The sequence below is a fragment of the Callithrix jacchus genome, chromosome 4 (assembly GCF_049354715.1).
Source record: "Callithrix jacchus isolate 240 chromosome 4, calJac240_pri, whole genome shotgun sequence".
NCBI classification, from domain to species: Eukaryota; Metazoa; Chordata; class Mammalia; order Primates; family Cebidae; genus Callithrix; species Callithrix jacchus.
The window spans coordinates 60,471,000-60,491,363 of NC_133505.1; the positions used below are offsets into that span (position 1 = coordinate 60,471,000).

Below are 20,364 nucleotides of genomic sequence, written 5' to 3' on the forward strand. Positions count from 1 at the left end.
GGCAAGTGGGCAAAGGGAAGAGTAACAGGGGATGAGGTCAGGGAATTGGGTGGGGGATTATATGGGCCGTTGTAAAGACAGCGTTTTTATTCTGGGTAAAAAGTAGGGTGTCCTGCAGAAAATAGACATTATTGGACTTATGCTTTTAAATTATTACTTCAGCTGATTTGTTGAAAATAAACTGTGAGAGGGACAGGCAGAAGCAGGGCTCTGCCTTCTTATGAGTTGGGAGGCTACTTTGGTAATTCAAAGAGAAGAAGACAGTGCCTCAGGGTAAGGTAGATATGGTGGAGGTGGTGGGGAATGATCAGATTCTGGATATATTGTGAGAGAGAGCCTACGGGATTTTGTGATGAATTGGGTTTGGAGTGAAGATGAAGACAGGAGTCAGGGATGACTGACCTGAACAACAGGAAGAATGAAGCTGCCATCAACAGAGACTGGGAAGGCTGAAGATGAAGTTATTTTAGAATTAAAGATTAGGAGTTCAGTTCTAGAGATGCTGAGTTTGAGAGGTCTATTGGAAATGAAGGGGGAGATACTCAGCAGGCAGGCAAACATGCCGTTCAGGAATTCAGGAAACAGCATTTCTGCAATTAAAGGGATTCTCTAATCAGATACCTTGGTACCTCATTGAAAAGACAGTTGGCAGATTGTGGCAAAAATTACAGTAGAAAAAATGTCTCCCTTACCTATTAATGAATCCAGGGATATTTTTAATCTCTCCTAATTAATAATCTATGTCCACAATTACAGCAAAGGAAATGCATTACCGTTAAAAAAAATTATAGCATGTGAAGAATTTTCTAGTCTTGCACTGGATAAATTATTTTCAAATTTTCCTACTTTCATTTGAGTTGATTTGGGCTTTCTTTGCAAAGAGTGAATAAGAACATCTATCATCTATGGAGCTGCTTCAATGCCCAGGCATGGGAGAGGCTTCATTTTTCAGATCCATTCTTTTCATCTGAATTAAATGCTATTTTATTCATGAACAAACTTGAGTTGCCAAAATGTTCTGAATTTGCCCAGAACATTAGCTGTTGCCTTTAAGATGGCAAAATCATATGAAGCTAATAGTACTGAATTCCATGTTTTTGAGGAGATGTGTGAGGAAACTGATACCCATTTATTATTTTCTTCAGAAACGAAATGGATGTCCCAAAAAGGCATCTAACATGTTTATTTGGATTGAAAAAATAAAGGTATATAAGTGATATTGAATAAATGTATTTTGGCTGATTGGTTTGACCAGTAAGAATCAGCTTTGCCAATCAGATAGTCCCAAAAATTGAATAAACTAAGTCTGTGGCTCCAAGTTTAGATGAATATATAGTTAAAGAACATGACAATATTTTTAAAGTGATTTTCAAAAATGCCATATTGACAAAGGTATATTGAAGCTAACAAATTTAAATTTTACCAACACTTTGAACTTATTATAGCAAGCAGGACATCTCCATGTAAAAGAGTAACTGGTACAATTAACCATCATTCAGTGAGTTGTGGTAATGTCTTCTTGGCATTCTTCCCAGAAATTAAAAACATAAATAAGTCAGAGTCAGTGAAGGGTCTGGGATTTTTTTGCCACTTGCAAGCTAATAAACCAGTCTATGATTTCATGGACAAGATATGGAAATCCTGGCTCAGAGACTACAACCTTTATTATTCTCAACACAGCAAGAAGCATGAGCGTGATGTTTGTTCATGTCAGTTTCCCATGTTCCCACCACCGCCCTGACTCCCTGCTCGCCCTCTCCTGCTTGCATGTAGACCTGCCTGCAGCCCGGACTCCCCTGTGAGGTTCCACGAGGCAACCCCTTTCACCCTAAGCCAGAGCCCAGGATTTGTATCACACTGAGCTTGGGAGATCCACCATTTTCCTAGCAAGCAGAAGCAAATCTGGTGGTGTTTGTTGGTTTGTTTTTGGTCTGGTGAGAGATGTAAACTCATCTCAGTATTGCTCCTTACTCTGAGAAATGTCCCTGGTAAAAAGCAGTAAGAGCCTTGCATTCTTGGCATACTCAACAAGAATGTGCAGGGACACTCGGGGCCCATGGCAGAATGCCTCTCCCAAGAAAATACTCTCATGAGTGAGCAACACATTTTTCTACAGGTTGCATCATTTTCATTTCTTAAACTTGAGCAAAACTAAAGGAGAACCTCATCGAGTTATCAGTGATGGACCATTAATAATAATCTTGATAACAGAATACTACATGGTTTCCACAGAAAACCCAGATATAGTTAAAAGAATTTTGTGAAATTGCCATAATAAAATTCCTTCCATTGCCACCTTCTTATTTATGTGAAAGCAAACCCTCTCAGTGCTCACATCTACAAATGGAAAAAAAGAATAGAGTCAATGCCAAACCTTCACGCAAACAATTAGTAATATTCATTCTGGATATATGAAGTCATAGAAAATTTTAAAGCCCTATCAATTTTATAAGAAATATTTCCAATGAATGTTAATTTTAATATTTAGTAATTATTATTTGTAACATATTTATGCTATTTTGAGTAACCGTGTACTAGTAATAATGATAATGATAATTCAGTCTGCATGAAAAATTTTAATACTTAGCTCTATAGTTGCTAGAAATTAAAATAATTTTATTGATTGATTGATTGAGACAGGGTCTCCCTCTATCACCAGGCTGGAGTGCAGTGTGATCTGAGCTCACTGTAACCTCTGCTTCCTGGGTTCAAGTGATCCTCCCATCACAGCCTCCTGAGTAGCTGGAACCACAAGTGTGCACTACCATGCCAAGCTAATTTTTGTATTTTTTCTGTAGAGATGGCATCTCGCCATGTTGTCCAGGCTTACTTTTACTTTTAATTAGAAAGTTTCTGAAGTTTAATTTCAAACATGTATATACATTTATCTGCTAAAGTCTACAATAGAGTGATAAATAGGATAAAATTTGTCATGGGAAATAAAATGGGATAACACAGGTTCCAGAAGGAAAAGGAATACTGCAAATTTCCAACTCTTTAAAAGAGCTTGCATTTATCTTTCTTTAATGAAAGAGAGTGAGGGTAAAATTGCTGTGGATTAGATTTCATTGGCTACACTTGGAAGAATGAAAGAACATTCAAACTGAAATGTCAAAATTTACAACACACCAGAAATTAAGCCATTTAAATAATTATAATTTTAAAATTCAGATATAAATTTTCAAATGTGTTAGGGGATATGTCATTTTTTTAAATTATTTTAACTAGTATGCAAACAAGACATAGGCTATATTTTTTAAAATAATAATTTGAAGGCAGAAAGCTGCAGTAGAATATGAGAGACAAGGAAAACGACCCCTCTTCTTGAAGTTTAGCATATACTGGGGGCAAAGAGAAGTTTTGTAAGGGTTAAACGCAAAAAGTATATGAAAGCACCCAGCTTGGAACTGTCTCAGATCAGGGATCTGATACAACATAGTTTCCCTTATATTTAACTAAAATCCCTTTGTTGCATTGAAATCACATGTTCTACTCTTTTATACAGTGGAAAAAATTACATGACTTTCATTAATATCTCTTCATAACCTAAAAAGAGTTAAATCACCTTTCCTGTTTCTCAAATTCTAAATAAACCATCGAATGTTAATTTTTTTATAAGAAGAAAAAAAGGAGAAGGGAAGGGAGAAAGGAAGAAAGGGAGAGAAAAAAAGAGGGAGATTTTAAACACCATAGCACTGCTTTCCAAAACCAAACAACTGGGATAACTTTTGTGTTGATTTAAGCACACATTTAGCCTAATGAATTTTCCATTGTCCCCACCTGTTTCCCAAATAGTTTCAACTGTTTTGCCTTTGACCTGCTTTGGCCCAATCCCATATGAAGTCTGTGCTCTCGGAATATCCACTTCTGGACTCCTCCACCGCAGGGTTGCCCTTAGCAGCAGCTGGGAAAACCTCTTGGGGAACAGCTGGTGTCCAAGACCCCACAGCTCTGCCATCACCCAGAGTGTCAGTTTTCTGCAATCACAGGCTTTGGGGGACACATTTCAATAAAATAACACTTCACATTTGTGTAGCATTCTGCTGCTGATGGATAACTTTTACAATCATTATCTCACTTGCTCTCACTTGGTCACGAGGAAAACCTGGCAGACTCTGTAACATCATAACATATCCCAAGACTGCCAATGGGGGAAAAAATTTTAATTCTCAAGACCTCATTTCCTTACTACACAATGAGAAGCCCAGACTGGATGTCCCCTTAAAATGTATAATTGTGGGTAAATGCCTCAAACTCCATCTACTGCTGAATCTACCTGCATGAAACCCAAACTGATCTCTGTGCCTTCATCACACTACTTACTGCTTACCCATCCAAAGGACAACTAAAACAACCAACACAAAAACCAAAGAAGCTGTTGCATTTAAATCTTCCAAACAAACCTAGTAAGAGAGGTGACTGGGTTATTATTACCTCTGGATTTTAGAAGAGGACATTAAGGTGAGAATCAATGACTTCTGGCAATTACACAGTAATTGCAAACCCTGCCTTCTAGTTCAAGAAAACTAAACCATCTTGCAAACAAAAAAGTTAACAGAAGTTAACTTCTGACACTATCTTCATTGGTATCCAGCTCCACAACACTGACAGCTGTCAACCATTTGGTTAGAGGCAGGATAATCAACTAGGGCTCATGATATTTGAGTTTATCTCTGGTCTACACAAGCCAGTTCGTGGAGCCATACATGTATCTACATCAAACTTGACATTTTGAGCACATTTTCAAATTGCTAATTCCTTAAAAGCAGAGATGATGTCTAAATTGAAGCCTTCACCTCCAAGGGGCTCTGCCCTGTTTGTGCCCTGCAAATACTTGTTGATCTGTTTCTACTGTATTGGGGTGGGTCTCTCCTTGACAACTGGGGGCCACATTTAGCCAAGCAGCTGCCCACTGGCATCTAAAGCCTGCAATATGTAGTTCTGGCAGCATCTGAAAGGATTTATTATTATCATCCCATGATTTCAGTATTATTACTATCACCCTTATAAAAGTCAGTGGCTGAACCCACTATAAAGCATTAAAACTGTTTTTAAAATGGAACAGTCTGTTTTCTGCATTCCCCCATTCCCACAGTTACGGGTTTTTTTCACCCAGTTTCTGCTCACTATTGTAGGGCTCTAAGAGTTAGCCTTAAGCCACAAATAAGACAGCTCGAGTACTCCCTTCACTACTATCACCCTGTCCCAGTGGTGGCCTTGGGGAAGAGAAGCCTCTTCAAGAGGCTCATGACCAAACAGGAGACAATCATGATGCCCGTGTGTAATACAAAAAGCACAGTTACCTAGGAGTCAGGAGATGCTGGTTCTGTGACTAAGGGCAAGACTCATTGCTAAACTGGACTTTGGTTTCCTAACATACTAAGTGAGTAAGTAACTAAGTAAGATTGTCCTGAAGAATTCTTCTTGCTCAGGCCAGCTCTAATTTAACCTTTTTCCTGGCTTCTGGAGATTTCCACGGGGAAGATCATCTCACTGGGAAAGACCTCAGAAGAGATCCCACTCCTCACTTTCACTCCCAAACATTGCATCATTTTAAAATCAACCTGATTTACATAAGAATTTAGAGAACACAAAAGTAGTTCTTTATCAGGAAGTCAAAATTTCTGACCTAAAATGTGCTGAGGTGAAAAAAGATTTAATGAGGAATCCTAAGGCTTGAATTCGATCCCATATTTTTCAATAGATGATCTCATCGGTTTCCATGTGGCCCTTAGCAAGTCTGCTCATTGCTGTGTATCTCTAATTCTTCATCTTCCAAATTTGAATATCAATACCTTTGGCTTACTCACTCAAAATAGTGCATGAGACTCATAAGAATTTGTGACTTGAAAGCCTAAAGTATGATCCTATATATAGATAAATTATTACATTAACATCAGTTCCCTCTTTTCACCTGAGAAAAATCTCAGAAGAACTAAAGGCTTGACACAATATTCAGAAGATGTTTATCCTCCTATTAGTAACATGACTGTTGGGTTTGTATTTTGTATTCTGTTGCAGAGTTTTAGTCTTTTAGAAACCCTTTTGATCCAATCTGACTTTAACAACCATTCGTTGGAAGGCCACTGTGTCCTCATATTGTGCTGCAAACAAGAGAATAAATCAAAATAAGTATAAACTTGACCTCCAGAAGTTTACAGTGTTGTGAATTCTAGACTTACATAAAAAGAAATTGTTTAAAAAATTAAACAGGATAACGGCATGTTAAGGTGTATCTAGACCCATTACAAATGCACAATCCAGCCAAGGTGGAATCAAGCTTTCAGTAGGTGGAAAAAGTGATGTTGAGTAGACTTTAAGGCCAACTATGTGAGGGAGACAGAACCAGTGATAGACTGTGAATGAGTGGGGCTAGCAGTTTTCTACATTTATAACAGCAGATCTTCAGTAACACATGCCAGAAAAAATAATAATAAGACTTAATATTCTGAGGATTGGAGAGAAATGTCTATTTCACTCTGAATATTCAATAGCAACAAATTTCATACCATGATTATTCAAATAATAATTATCAAACCATCCAAATTCATACACATTTACAGAAACTATATCAAAACAAAATAGCACTACTCTTTTTAAAGATAAGTGTGTAGTCTAAAGGAACTCTTTAAAAAATTGTCATCTCCTTCCACGAGTATACTTTCCCAGAATGGCTGGCTCTTTATGCTGGAGGCCTTCCCCAGGCTGACCCCTTCACAAAGGTTGGATCCAGCCACAGGTTAATCAGTATTTCCTGAGCACACTCTGCTCATTCCTGCCTCTATGTCTTTGCTCAAGCTGTTCCCACATCTGAGAAGGCCCTTTCCTCCCTCTCTCTCTCTCTCTCTCTCTCTCTCTCTCTCTATATATATATATATATATATATATAAACACATAAACTCTCTCTATCATTCAGGACCTAGCGGAAACCCATCTCCTCCACGAAGCCTTTACTACCTGGCCCATCACTTACTAATCTCTGCTTCTGGATGCCAGTAGTGCTTATTTTCCATTTTATCAGTCTGTAATTATTATACTTTATATTTGTGTATGTGTATGTACGTGTATTTCCCCCAAATTCAAGTCTTATCCCCAAAAGAGCCTGTAAGTCTCTCAAGAGCAGGGAACATAAACACCTTATTTCTAGCACTTAATATGGTACACTGTGACTTGACAGGCAGTCACTAAATACATGTTATCGAGCATCCAGTCAAGCCCCAAACTACCCATGTTTTCCATAACTCCACTACAACTACCTCCCACTTGAAAAATGGCCCAAATAAGTTATTAACAAGCTTGAAGAGTTGTATCTGAGGTCGTTTATACTTATACAACCTAAAAGAACCCCAATATCAAGAGATAGAGATTCATTCGTTTGAAAACATTAATGTTCTTACTCTTTAAAATAACACATGCATCATTTCAGTGTATTCCATCAACAGAGGCATTAATATAGATTTGCCTATCTGAAAAAGGATTTAGCAGAGATGGTTTCTCCTTGCAATGGGACAGCTGAAGAGGTGTAATTTAACAGCTTTCAGAGGCCCGTCACTGGGTGATTGAGGTGGACAGAAGGCATGGACAGGACCAAGTCCCTTAAAAGACACAAACAGGTGGGAGAGTGTGCTGGGGGTGGGCAGAGGGCTGGAGAGTACAAAAGGAGGAGCTCCCTTAGGAGAGCAGAAACAAGAGGAGGCAGGGAGTGAAACTGCCCGAGGAGGAGAGGAGAGGAGAAGAGGGGAGGTGAGAGGAGAGGAGAGGAGAGAAGAAGAGGGGAGGTGAGAGGAGAGGAGAGGAGAAGAGGGGAGGTTAGAGGAGAGGAGAGAAGGGGAGGTTAGAGGAGAGGAGGGGAGATTAGAGGAGAAGAGAGGAGAGGAGAGGAGAAGGGAGGAGGGGAGAGGAGCTGTAGCTAGGTCACATGTGGACAGGATCCAAGTGGAGAAATGGGTGGACAGGGCACAAATGGGGGAATGACAGCCTATTCACTGAGGATAGGAAATGCACATAAAGGACAGATGAAGATGATTTCTCTGTGTGTGACTAGAAGGATACCGATTACAAAGATAAGAGTGAAAGGAGAGGGAGGAAAGGGGAAAAGGGAATAAATAAGAAGATGAAATAAGCAATGAATGTCCAAGTACTGATATGAATCCTCAGAAAATCACCAGGCTGTTAGGCTGAGTCAGAAGAAGAGCCACAACCGTACCCAAGAGGGGACCATCGGAAAGACAGAAGCAGGCAATTTAAGTAGCTAGCTACTGGGGTAAAATGAAAAAAATAGAAGATGGAAAAGGTGAGAAGCAAAAGAGGGAAAACCCAAAGGAGACACTGGCCCAGAAACCTTTTTAACTTTCTGTAAGAATCTTCAAGTCCCCAAACTAGGCCAAGATTCTGACTGACATTTCTGAGCTCACCAGCTGCCGTTTCCTTGAGAGAATTCTGACAGGAAGGCATAGAAATGCGAGCCAACACTGCCAGCTCTGGAAAATAAATAAATAAGTAAATAACTACCCACATCCTAAACACCTCAGTGGGGACCGAAGCCTGCTGGGAAGGAAGCCCAGAGAGGAGGAGGGACCCGCCTGCAACTTTTCCCCAGGTATGTGCTGAGCTTTCCCGGCGCGCTGCTTTCTCCTCTAATTGTCCTCTGGCTGTTCCTGCCTTGCCCATCTGTCTTTCTTTCTTTGTGAATTTTTGGGAAGCCCTGCGGGCGATCTGCTTCTGTCATCTGAAGCCAGCAAGGCAGTGTCTATCGAAGCAGGTGAAGCTCCAAGTTCTGCATCTCAGACAGCGGGGGAGGACAGCTGGAGTCCAGATCTGACAGGCAGAGCCAGGCATCAGGAAATGAATAAGAGAAGGGCCCCCCCCACCCCCAGGCTCAGTGCATGAGAATGACTTGTTGGCCAGTATTGAAGAGTGGACTTGCTTCTGGGTGCTGGGGCTTGAAGCAAAGCAGAGGGGTAGGAGGGTGGGCCTGGAAGACAGAGGGACAATGAAGGGCAGCTCCAGAGGGGAGAGATTTCAAAGTAATCCAGCTATTGGTGTTAGGAGAGATGGATAAAAAAATCTGACAGCATGTGACCTTGAAATTGTGTCTTGTCCTTTGAATGCCTTGGCAAAGTATTTTGAATATCGATTGAATTTTTTTCCCAAACAACTCAAAGGAATTTACTTTTAATATATAACTTATCTCAAATATTCAGTTTCTGAATGGGGATGAGTTTTTGGATCACCCCATCCGAAACTCACTATTCCACTAAGAAATTAAGTCCCTGAGCAATGTATTTATTTGGAAAACTAGGACAAGAACCCCATGCTTCTGACTTGGTCCCTGGACCTTAAGCAATTTTAATCCTCACTCAATTTAATAGGTGCAGATAAAAAAATTTTAAAAAGCTTTTTAAATAAGAGCTTTGGGAGCTATAATTAAAACCATCATTATTCTGTATTATTACATTGTATTATATTATCTTTATAATCTTGCTGCAAATGTGATAAAAAGTTAAGTGAGTCAGTGGACTCTGCTGAGCTATCTTCTCAAGAAAAATACACATCTCATTTTATACTCATTCTTCACCAAAACTCACAGAAGGCTTACTGGTAAAATTTGGAAACCAATGAAATCACTCCTGGTGACAAGCAACTGCTCAAGCCAAAAACACCAAGTGACTTCCAGCAGTGTTTGGAGTGCTGACTGCCGGTCTACACTCTCATCAGGGAAAGCACCTACAACCACGCCCTTGGAAAGGGTTCACACCTTCCTAACTTCTATTCCTCCCCCTCATCTCTTTGCTTTTAGGAAGCTCAGAATATAAGGACCAATTTTTTGCCCTCAAACTGTGGAGTGTCAGAAACATTAACCTAGAGCAGTGGTTCTCAGAGTATGGACCCCAGATCAGCAGCACCAGCATTACCTGGGAACATGCTGTTCCTACCCCCAGTTCCTGAATCAGAAACTCTGGGGATAAGACTCAGCAGCCTGTGTTTCAGCAAGTTGTCCACCTAATTGATGCACTAAATTAATCGGAAGGTTAAGAGTTTTTAAGGAGCTCTTCCTGGAATCCACAGTATTCAGATCTCCTTACATGCTGATCATCTACAGAGCTAGAGCTTGTAAAAGAGACCTTCCAACAACAACAACAACAACAAAAAATACCAACCTCTCAGTTCCTCAGTCCCTCCATCTGTAAAATAGAACTATTTCTAATATACTTGTTACAATGCTTAGAACAGGACCCGCACACTGTAAGTGTTCTGTAAGGGTGGTGATAGTGGTGGTAGCTTTATCCATTTGACTCTTACTGTGCAAAAGGCCTTTGGCAGGTGGTTGAGAAATCAAACATGAAGCAGTCAGAGTGCTGGCCCTCTAGGAGAAGAGATATATATGCATGACACGTACACGAGGAATTAGATGCAAGATAAGATGTGATTCATGCCCAATTACAGATATAGGAACTAACACAAGGAAGAGAATTGAGAGAAAATTTTGGGAAGAAAGTGGTTTTTGAAGTAAACCTTAAAGAAAGTAATTTTAACTAGTGAAATGGGCAAAGGAAAAGAATATTCCTGGTGGAAACTGAGCCTAGGGGATATGGGAAAGGTAAGAGATTAGTGGTCAGTTGTAGCATTTCTGTCACTAAGATGTTGACTACTCATGTTGTACAGAGGGATCACCCTGTTCTGGGTCTAACCATTTATCACCATGTTTGCAGAAATTCATCCTTTAATCCAAACTAAGTTATTTTCTTTGGACTATTGTGAAGTGAGTCCTTTCCAGGATTCATGATTTTATTACTGTAGAATCCATATCCCTTTTTCTTGTTTGTTTTTAGATCAATGTTTTTCAAAGTCTTCTGGCCACTTGTAACAGACTAAAATGGCAGGGGTGGGGAGGATGGTGGTGTGCAAAAATGTAGGTTCCTGCGCCCTGACCCAAGTCACTTATCTCACTGCCTGTCAGATCAAGTCAGTGAAGATCAAGTCAGAAGAATCTGCATAGAAACTTGGGATTCTAATGTTCCCTCATGCATGAAAGCAACTGTCCTAGAGCCGTTCTTTCCTAACTTTGCCAAGCATAGAAGTCACCTAGGAGTGACTGCTTAAAAGGTAGATCCCCAACTATTACCTTGGAGATTCTGATCCATGGCTCTAGAGTGGCGTGCTCCCCTACCAGGGAGCAGGGATTTTAATAAGTGCCTCAGACACACCAAGAATCAGGCAAGGTTTAATATAGCATATTAGAGCGAATGTATGCTTTGGGTTAGAGAGTAACATCAAGTCAAAAGTCTGCCATTTACTTGCTGAATGATTTTGGCAAGTTTCTTAGCCACTCTGTCTCCGGATTACTTAGCCTGCTTGAGACAGTTTTATCCTGTGTAATAAAATGCCTTTCATGAGATTGTTGTAAGCATGAATCCTCTAAATAAGTGGCTTAGTATAATGTTGGCTCCCTCTCCTTCCCTTGCCCTACTCTCTCCTGAAGTTCCAGCTTCAATTCTTGTGGATGAGAAGCAGGGCAAGGACAACTGTGATGGTGAAATGCCACTGATACCTCTTCTGGGGAAAGTGGCAGAATGCCAACAGGAAGAGAAGGTGGGCTCTTGGAGCTGGCACTGCTCTTGGTGCTGGCACTGCTCTTGGCTGTCCCTGGGAAGTTAAATGGGACTCATGCCTGTGATCAAAACAACATTCAGAACTGGCCTGTTCTCTAAAAATAGCAAGACATTCTGGCTGAGCCCAAAAAAAATAAGGTCTTTCCCCAACATACAACCCCATGCTTGCCTTAAAAGGAGGGACCTCTACTTTATTTCCAACCTTCTCAGGATGATGGAAAGCCTCAAATAATTTGGCTTTTACTTGATGAGTAGCAGAATCACTTCTATTTCATGGACAGCCACCAAGAACACCAGGAATAGATACCAGCACTTAATGTCATAAGACGTCAGACTTTGAAGTGGGTGCATCAGTGCAGGCCACGCCTTCTGCAGACACTAGTAGGGTTCTAATTCCCATAAAAGTATGCAATTCTGATTATATTTTAGCACATTAGTATCAGTTGTTTAAAACTTCCAAGCTTCACCAGGGGCAGAGATGGAATAAGGAGAGCTAAGATGCCTGTATTAGAAATTCAGAGAGGCAGCTACGGGTGATTGTTCTGCACAGAATCCTGGTTTTCTATCCTCACCAGCAAAGGATAGACAAACTAAGGTCAGATCTAACATCAGAGGGAAAATACCATGTGGCCAGTAAGGGGACAGTCTGAGCATCTCATCACATATATCCTTTCACAAAACTCCTAAAAGTGAGACTAGCAACCTGGACATTCAGAACCTGTAAAGATTCTTGTCAGAAATGATACTGATGAATACCTTTCCTTAACAAATCCTTTTAACATATATGAAAATGTTTTTAAATATTTTTAAAAGCATACCAAAACTGTGAAAGACATGTTTCTGATAATATTTATCTTTCTCAAGTATCTTTGAATTACCCCTTACATAAAAAACAATTGTCATGTTAATGAAACCCTTTAAAGTAAACGAAATATAAGGATTTCTATGTAGTAAGTAGATTCCATTGATGGATTAATACTAATTAATATGTTAATTGCATATTAATGAATAACACGTGATTATTAAGCTCATTATTATGTTGATTGTATATTAGTAATAGATAATAATAGTAATAGAGGCTATTTGTTAGACTTCAAATACTATGCTCATGGCACATTACATAAACCTAATTCCTCCCATTGAGGAAGCACTATTGGCTGCACTTTACAGATGAGGAAACTGAGACTGAAAGAAGTTAAGTAGCTTGCTCAAGTCACAGATGTCCAAGAAATGCTGCTTCTCCCTGAACCACTCCATGGCCAATAACCTTGAAGATTGCAACATTGTGTTTGTCTATAACTCAGACTTCCCTCAGTCTTAACCTGTCCTTAATTTTACCCAAATCCAACAGGCTTTCTAAGGACTATTAATGAGAAATGAGCATCCTCCTGTCTTTTTAATTTGTTGAGTCATTTATGTTCAAACACTGCCGTGCTCAGCAAAATAAACTGAAAAAGAACCATTATTTGCTGTTTCTGCTTTTGAGGCTACTTTTTCATGGTTACTTAAGTCTGGAACGCTTTTAAATGGTGCTTACTTCTCAGAACAAGGGAAAGGACATGTTAGTAATTTAAGTTGTCTGATTATGAGGCAGGGCTGGGGTGCAGAATAAATCTTGTTTTCAATAACATGTTGAATGACATTTTATATTGCCATTGGCCCATTCTCCTAAGAAACTCAGGATATTCACATGTGTTATCTCATTAATCTTCAACCCATTCTTTGGTGGGCAGCTGGGGACACAACTGCTATTTACAGATAAGTGGCATGGGATTTGGTATAGGAGTGAGAACAGAAAGCTGGTGATTTGGTCAATATCACCCAGAACACAAGTGGCCAAGTGACACACCACATCGCCCAATTCTTTCCATTAATAGTACCTACTAAAGTCAAAATATTTGGGTAGATAGGAAACCAAATAAATAACCTGGAAAAATCCCACATCCAATTGCCATATAGATGCCCTTTTCTATATACAAAGCACAGAGAAATGTGTCTTTGTGTTCTCCATCCTAGATTTTTTTATTCCTACTATTTTGTCCTGTCTAAAATATGTTGGTTTTGTCATAACTTGTCTTTCATGACTTTTCTTCCTTGTATCTTAAGCTAAATGTCCAGGAAAATGGGAGGAAGGTGTAGACAAGGCTTTCATCACAGATATTCCCATTTCAAACTTTCTCTTGACTGCCAAACTTTCTCTAGAATACCAAAATTCTCTCTGCATTCTAAATTTATAAGAATTTAGCCAGGTGTGGTGGCTCATGCCTATAATCCCAGCACTTTGGGAGGCTGAGGCGGGTGGATCACGAGGTCAAGAGATCGAGACCATCCTGGTCAACAAGGTGAAATCCCATCTCTACTAAAAATACAAAACTTAGCTGGGCATGGTGGTGTGCGCCTGTCGTCCCAGCTACTCAGGAGGCTGAGGCAGGAGAATTGCTTGAACCCAGGAGGCGGAGGTTGTGGTGAGCCGAGATCGCGCCATTGCACTCCAGTCTGGGTAACAAGAGTGAAACTCCATCTCAAAAAAAAAAAAAGGAATTTAGTTGCCTGGACTCATAAATTGTCAAGCAATCGGTTACTAACATTTGTTTTTCTCCTGCAGATTTTGCAGTAAACTTTTAAGTAATCTTTTCGCCCTACAAAGTTAGACTTGGCAAAGTCAAAACAATTCACACCCAAATGTTGGGGACAGTCTGATGGGATAGTTTGTACTCTCTTGGCTATCTCAACTATTTTCCCTGAAAATCTTTTTCTTTTGTATTCTTACATGAGTTTATGAAGTTCATTCTGGCTCATGGATAGCAAGTCTCTTAAAGCTGGCTTTTTCTAGTTCTTTGAACATAAAACTCAATGGTTCCTCTCATCGGTGCTAATCCTCACTCCTCACTACTCACTTGCCAAACACTTATGGAGGATCTCCATCTGACAGGTGTAACTAGATAAAATGGACATTTACTCAGCTCTTAAGTTCACTGGTTCTGTTAAAAAAAAAAATGAAAAATTTTAATTTCTCAGAGGCACAGCCACATCTCTTTCCTCTGTTGACCAAGCTGCCTCCTGCTATCAGCCCCTGATAAAACAGTGTTTTCGGTTGTCCACTGTTCCCAAACTTAGAGGAGGAAGGGTAACCCCAAACTCTCACTTCTATGAAGCCCATACTTGACAAAGGGAGAAAACAGTGTTTTCAGAGCAGAGGCTTATATAGCCATTAGATGGGATTAAATGACCATTGAATGATTCCCAACATCAGCTTGAAAGATTTTGACTGGTATGCCAGAGACATTTTCCTATTTTCCTAAGAAACAGTATGGTTTCTATGCCACTTCCATCAGCAACACCCCAAACACAAAGTCACAAAAGGATAAAGGTACACCAAGTCAAAACCCATAGAATTTTCTTTCCTTCCTTCTCAACATTTTTTTTTTCTAAGCCTCTCTCCATGGGTTAATCCAAAACTGTGTCTCCAATCTGATTAGTTTTTTTTAAAAGAATTACCATTTACAAATATGTTGATTAATTCATTTCTACAATCTTCATTTTTCTCCTCTGTAAAATCAGATAAAATTGCTACATTTCATAGAGTAAGTAGGATTCAAGGAGCTCACATAGGCAAAGCACTGAAATGATCCTGTTATAGAAAGCATACTTATAAAAAGTTACCTCTTATTTTTATTACTGGGGTTAGATGTTTTTAACCACCATAGCCAGTGCTGTGAGCCTCAGGCCTTTTTGGGGGGGGCAACTCTTCCCTTTGGCATCCTTTTCCCCATTTTCTGGCAGAGAATCGGATACCATGAATTTCAAAACTCCATCTCCTTCGAGCCAGGGTGGCCGTCCAGACCCTGAGTGGCTCAACAGCTGCCAATGTCCCTCACCCTTCTGTGGCTCAGGCCTCACAGACTGTGGGGCAGGTGATGGGCTAGGGAGAGCAGAAGCCTGACAAAAGGATCCTTCCCACAAAGAACAATTTGTGCTTGGAATGCTGCATGGGCAGCTGCCGCCATCAACAAGCACCCAAGACAGACAGATGTACAGTAGGAAGTACAGGAGGGCCAGGTGTGCTTCTAAGCATGAGTGGCTCCCTGCATGAATGCAGAATATTTGTGATTTTTCCTTCACTGGATCCCAAACATTAAAAAAGAATCACATCAAAATGCACAAAAGCAGCAGCAGTGAATTAATTAGTAGTAACAACAAAGGATTTGATAGACTGTGGCTGCATGAGAATAAGCCAGGGATACTTGATGCCATTTACCTGTGAACAAACAGCAGGGGAAGATTTGGTCCCAAGCAGCACTGCCATTCCTTGCAACAGATTTATTTCAGGATGGTTTGGTGGGGTGGGGGAGGGCCAGGAATTTAGGATGAGTTGAGATCCCAGTGACCCTTCCTGCTAAGCGGTTCCTGCCGCAGCAAGGAGGAAAGATGCTACAAGTGGCCCATGTCTGAGATGCAGGCTGCTTCTGGATGACACTGCTTCCCGAGACCACATGCTTCTTTATATCCCCATATGGATTACTTTGCTATGGAATGTAAGGAAGTGTGTGGTTTCGGCAAGTGCCTCCTCGCTAATCCCAGGGTACCACCCGGAGCACGGGCTTGGTGACCTTCTTCCTCATCAGGGCTTTGTGCCAGCAAATGGAAGCAAGAGCCTTTGAATCCCATCTGGGCTCCTCCTGAGCACCCCTTTCTCCCCTTCTTGAGGTGTCCTCGCTCAGCCCAAGGTTTCAGACACACTTGACTGCTGTGACCAGCCTCCCAGATCTGGCTACTCAGGCCAGCGTGGTGGGGAAAGGCTTTTCCCCCAAAGGATTTTCATAGAATCAGCCCTCACCCTCCTAGCTCCTTCCTCTGGTCATATAGCTCCTGAAATGAGAGGTTTCCACAACCAAACTGAATCATCATTTCTTTCAAGCCATATGTTTCACAGGCATTTCTCAGGGCTTTCATTGTACAGAGGCAGGTGCTGTGAGTGAGGTTCAGGAAACCACAGAAAACAACTCATCCTGGGTTACAATCCCCTGACTCTGCTCTGCTGTTCTTTCCACTTTGCAGCACAGCCCTGTCCCAAATGGACTCTGCAAGACTGTTTGAGGAAAAGCCTTGAGATGCTAAAGTAGTGATTCACTCAGCTAATGGGATAGTTCCTTTCTCCACTCTTCCCTAAACCTCTGTGTTCCCAGCTCTGACTCCAAAGGACTTGAGCCCACACCAAGAAAGTGCTGAACCTACAGAGGGAAGCCCTGAGCAGGAGGGAAGGCTGCAGTCACCCAAGGCTCATGCCATCACCCCACAAAGAGTTTCAGAACAAGGGAGGAAACTCCCTCCCTCACACTCCAGTTTCAGGATGGCTCCTGCATCCCACAGCTCTACCTCCTTTTTGTAGGGTGAGTGCATGTGAGAGATTATGTCTGGTACCACACTAAGTTTACACCATGAGTTCTTAAGCAAAACCACAAAAGGAAACCTGAGAGGATTTGACCGAAGTGTAAAGAGATGCACAAGACAGGGCTGTGAAATGAAACTGAGCAGCAGCAGAACAAGGACACAGGAGAGGAGGAAAGGGAAGGAAGAAGGGAGGATGCACCATGTTTGCACAGAGATGGCAGAAGAGTGCAGAGCAGCTGGTGATGAGAGGCCCCTGGCCCTCAGAGGCGACAGCACCCAGAACACTGGGCCAAGGCTCCCTTTTCACAAACTGGACTCAGCAACACTCATGACACAAGCCTCCCACCTCTTCCAGAAAGCAGAGAATTGTCTAATGGCCTTTAAGAGCATAAAACCTATACTTTGAGGGGGGTGGTGGAAGGAACTTGGAAGGACATGGTAAATTACTAGAGATGGGTCTCCTAAAAAACTAAGCACCGAGACTTCTCACTTTAGATTAGTGGTCCTACTATTGGAGACAATGTCATTACCCAGGAGCATTTGACAGTGTCTAGAGACAGTCTCAATTGTCACAACTCAGGGGTTCCTGGCATCTAGGAGGTGGGGACTAGGGATGCTGCTAAACATCCTACAATGCACAGAACAAACCCCACCCCCCAAAACACAGCAAAGAAATTATCCAGCCCAAAATGTCAATATGCTAAGATCGAGAAACCTGGCTTTTTTGATAGTGGTGCTTTGAATAAATGAAGTCTCTGACATTGACATATTATGGCACATTATATTTTCCAATGAAAAGTACTGTCCTTTATTCTAAAAACTTTGGTCTCCGTGTCTGTAAAACAGGCAGATCACTCAAGGTTGTGCTTCTTTCTGCTGACAATTTCCCTTTTCTAAATCATACGTGTTCTAATGATACACTTCCTTTTCCTACCCTGGAGATTGATTTCATGTCCTCTGCTCAGAAACTGGGGGTATGTTGTATTGGTGGCTGTACTGCTGGGGGTGAAGCAGGGCATGAGTAAAGAAGAGAGAGACGGTGGGAGCAAGTGTGCAGAAACTGCACAAAAAGAGGCTTGTTATTCTGGCCGGCGAGCTGGACACACATGCTTTTCAGTCCTGATTTCAGACCATCGGGCTGCCCTCTGCCCCTACAGCTGCCTGCTCCCTTGCTCCCCAGGAAAAGCTGGAGAAGGAGCAGAGGTTAGCCAGAGAAAGAGCTGGCAGGCAGCAGCATCAAGACAGCTATGTCACTGGCAGGAGGAGGGAAAAGGTAAGATGCCCAGACTATAGGGCCAGGAGGATGCACACCAAGGCGGAGAGGACTCATGCCAAGACAGAAGCTTCAACGTAACCCTGCATAGACCATTCTAGAACCAAGTCACGTTCTGTGGTGCCCTGCTTTCTCACCACCACCATCACTGTGGGCTTTTACCTTGTTGCCATTTCTACAGTGCCTTATTGAGGGCTTCGATGTCTGGGATATCTTGATTATTTCATACAGAGCTCCCAAGCTGTAGTCCACCTTGCAGAAGTCAGCTTGGCTGGTTAAACTCGTACTGTGTTTCCTGACCAGCAGTTTCAAATACTTCAATGATGAAACGCAACCACTTGCAGCTGAGGAAGGGAAACGTGTGAAGGACAAGGCTGGAGTTGAGAGTGAAACTCTTGGCCTCCAAAGCTGTCAGTATTGTCCCTAGAACTTTCCCACACCCATGGCACTGTCCATTGTGCCCCCTGGGGACTCAGTGCACCTTTCCTTCATTGTCATTAAGCCTTGAAACAAGTGGGCAGAGTAGATACAATGTTCTCCTGCTGTACAGATGTAGAAACTCAGGTTACAAGATGTTCTGTAACTTCCTGAACGCCAAAGAGCCAAAGAAGCATTCGCGGGGTTTGAACCCAGATAAGTGTGACTCCAAGGCCACATGCATTCCTCTTAATTTTACTTTCTTCATCAGGAAAAGAAAATGAAAGGGCCACAACACCTAGCCCCAAGGGAGAAGGACAATTTTCTAGCATCATTCAAACTAGCCTTTCTGCCAGCCTCTTTTCCCACCTGCTCCCATACATTGTGAAGACGGGCAGGCCACCTTTCTGGGAGTGTCTTCTTCTTGGTCAGCTCTCTCCCCCTGCTCACACCTCCCTAGAAACAGAGAGAAACCAGTGGGTACTCCTGTTAGTTAAGTAGTTCTCAAACTTTAGGGCAGGTTATGGCACTAATTTCTGGGCTCTACTTCCAGATGTTTGGGGCTGGTGAGTGTTGTCATTCTTTTACAAGACCAACCTGCAAATCCAGAATTCTCCTTTAAAATCTGTAAGAATCAAAGATTTCCCCACCTCCTTTGACAAACAGTTTAGTCAATGCTACCCTCTTGTTAAACCAAACAACCTCAATGTCTGTGGCTGGGAGAATAAATAGATTATAGGATATTCACATAGTAGAAACCGTAAAGCAATGAAAATTAATAAACTGCTGCTACCACATCAATATGGATGAATCTTGCAAATATAATTTTAAATGAAAATATCAAGTCACAGAGTAATACCTATGATATGATGCTATTATACACTAAAATATGCATATATATTGTTTGGAAATATATGCACAAATGGTAAAAACTATGAATAAAAATATTAAAATTATAAGAAAAAATAAATTCAGTATGATAGTTACCTCTGGGAGGAAACATAAAGAAACAAATTGGAAAAAGCATTCAGTACAAAGAAAGCAACAGTATAAAACAGCTTTAAAAAAATAGTTCTTTTTAAAAGGTAGATTGTTGGACCAGGCATGGTGGCTCACAGCTGAAATCACAGCACTTTGAAAGGCTGAGGTGGGCGGATCACCTGATGTCAGGGATTTGAGACCAGCCTGGCCAACAAGGAAAAATCCCATCTCTAATAAAAATACAAAAACAGGCAGGAGTAGTGGCAGATGCCTGTAATCCCAACTACTCCCGAGGCTGAGGCAGGAGAATCGCTTGAAACAGGAGACAGAGGTTGCAGTAAGCCAGATCACACCTCTGCACTCCAGCCTAGGCGACAGAGCTAGACTGTCTCAAAAAAGAAAAAGTAGATCGTTGTTCATGGGTATTGGTTTTACCATTATGCACCATCACTTACATATTATAAATACTCTTTTATAACGATATCATATCTGAATTAAAAATAAAGTTTTAAAAATGTTAAACAAAGAATATATGCCAAAATGTTACATCTCTTTTGGAAAATGGGAAGAGGAAGAAGTATGGCATACTATCATTTTCCATATTCTATAATTCCATGTCATATTTGTTTTTCATGATGTTCCTATTTGAAAAAAATAATAAAGATTAAAGAAAAAAATTAATTGAAGCCA

At 41.1% G+C, this 20,364-nt stretch overlaps 1 long non-coding RNA gene across 1 annotated transcript; it reads left to right on the forward strand.

Moving 5' to 3' along the window:
- Positions 1–7,681: 7,681 nt before the first annotated feature.
- On the forward strand, positions 7,682–19,663 carry LOC108591200 (uncharacterized). Its single transcript, XR_013534280.1, has 2 exons — positions 7,682–8,599; positions 16,671–19,663. It is a non-coding gene; the product is annotated as an uncharacterized LOC108591200 (long non-coding RNA).
- The last annotated feature ends 701 nt before the right edge of the window (positions 19,664–20,364 follow it).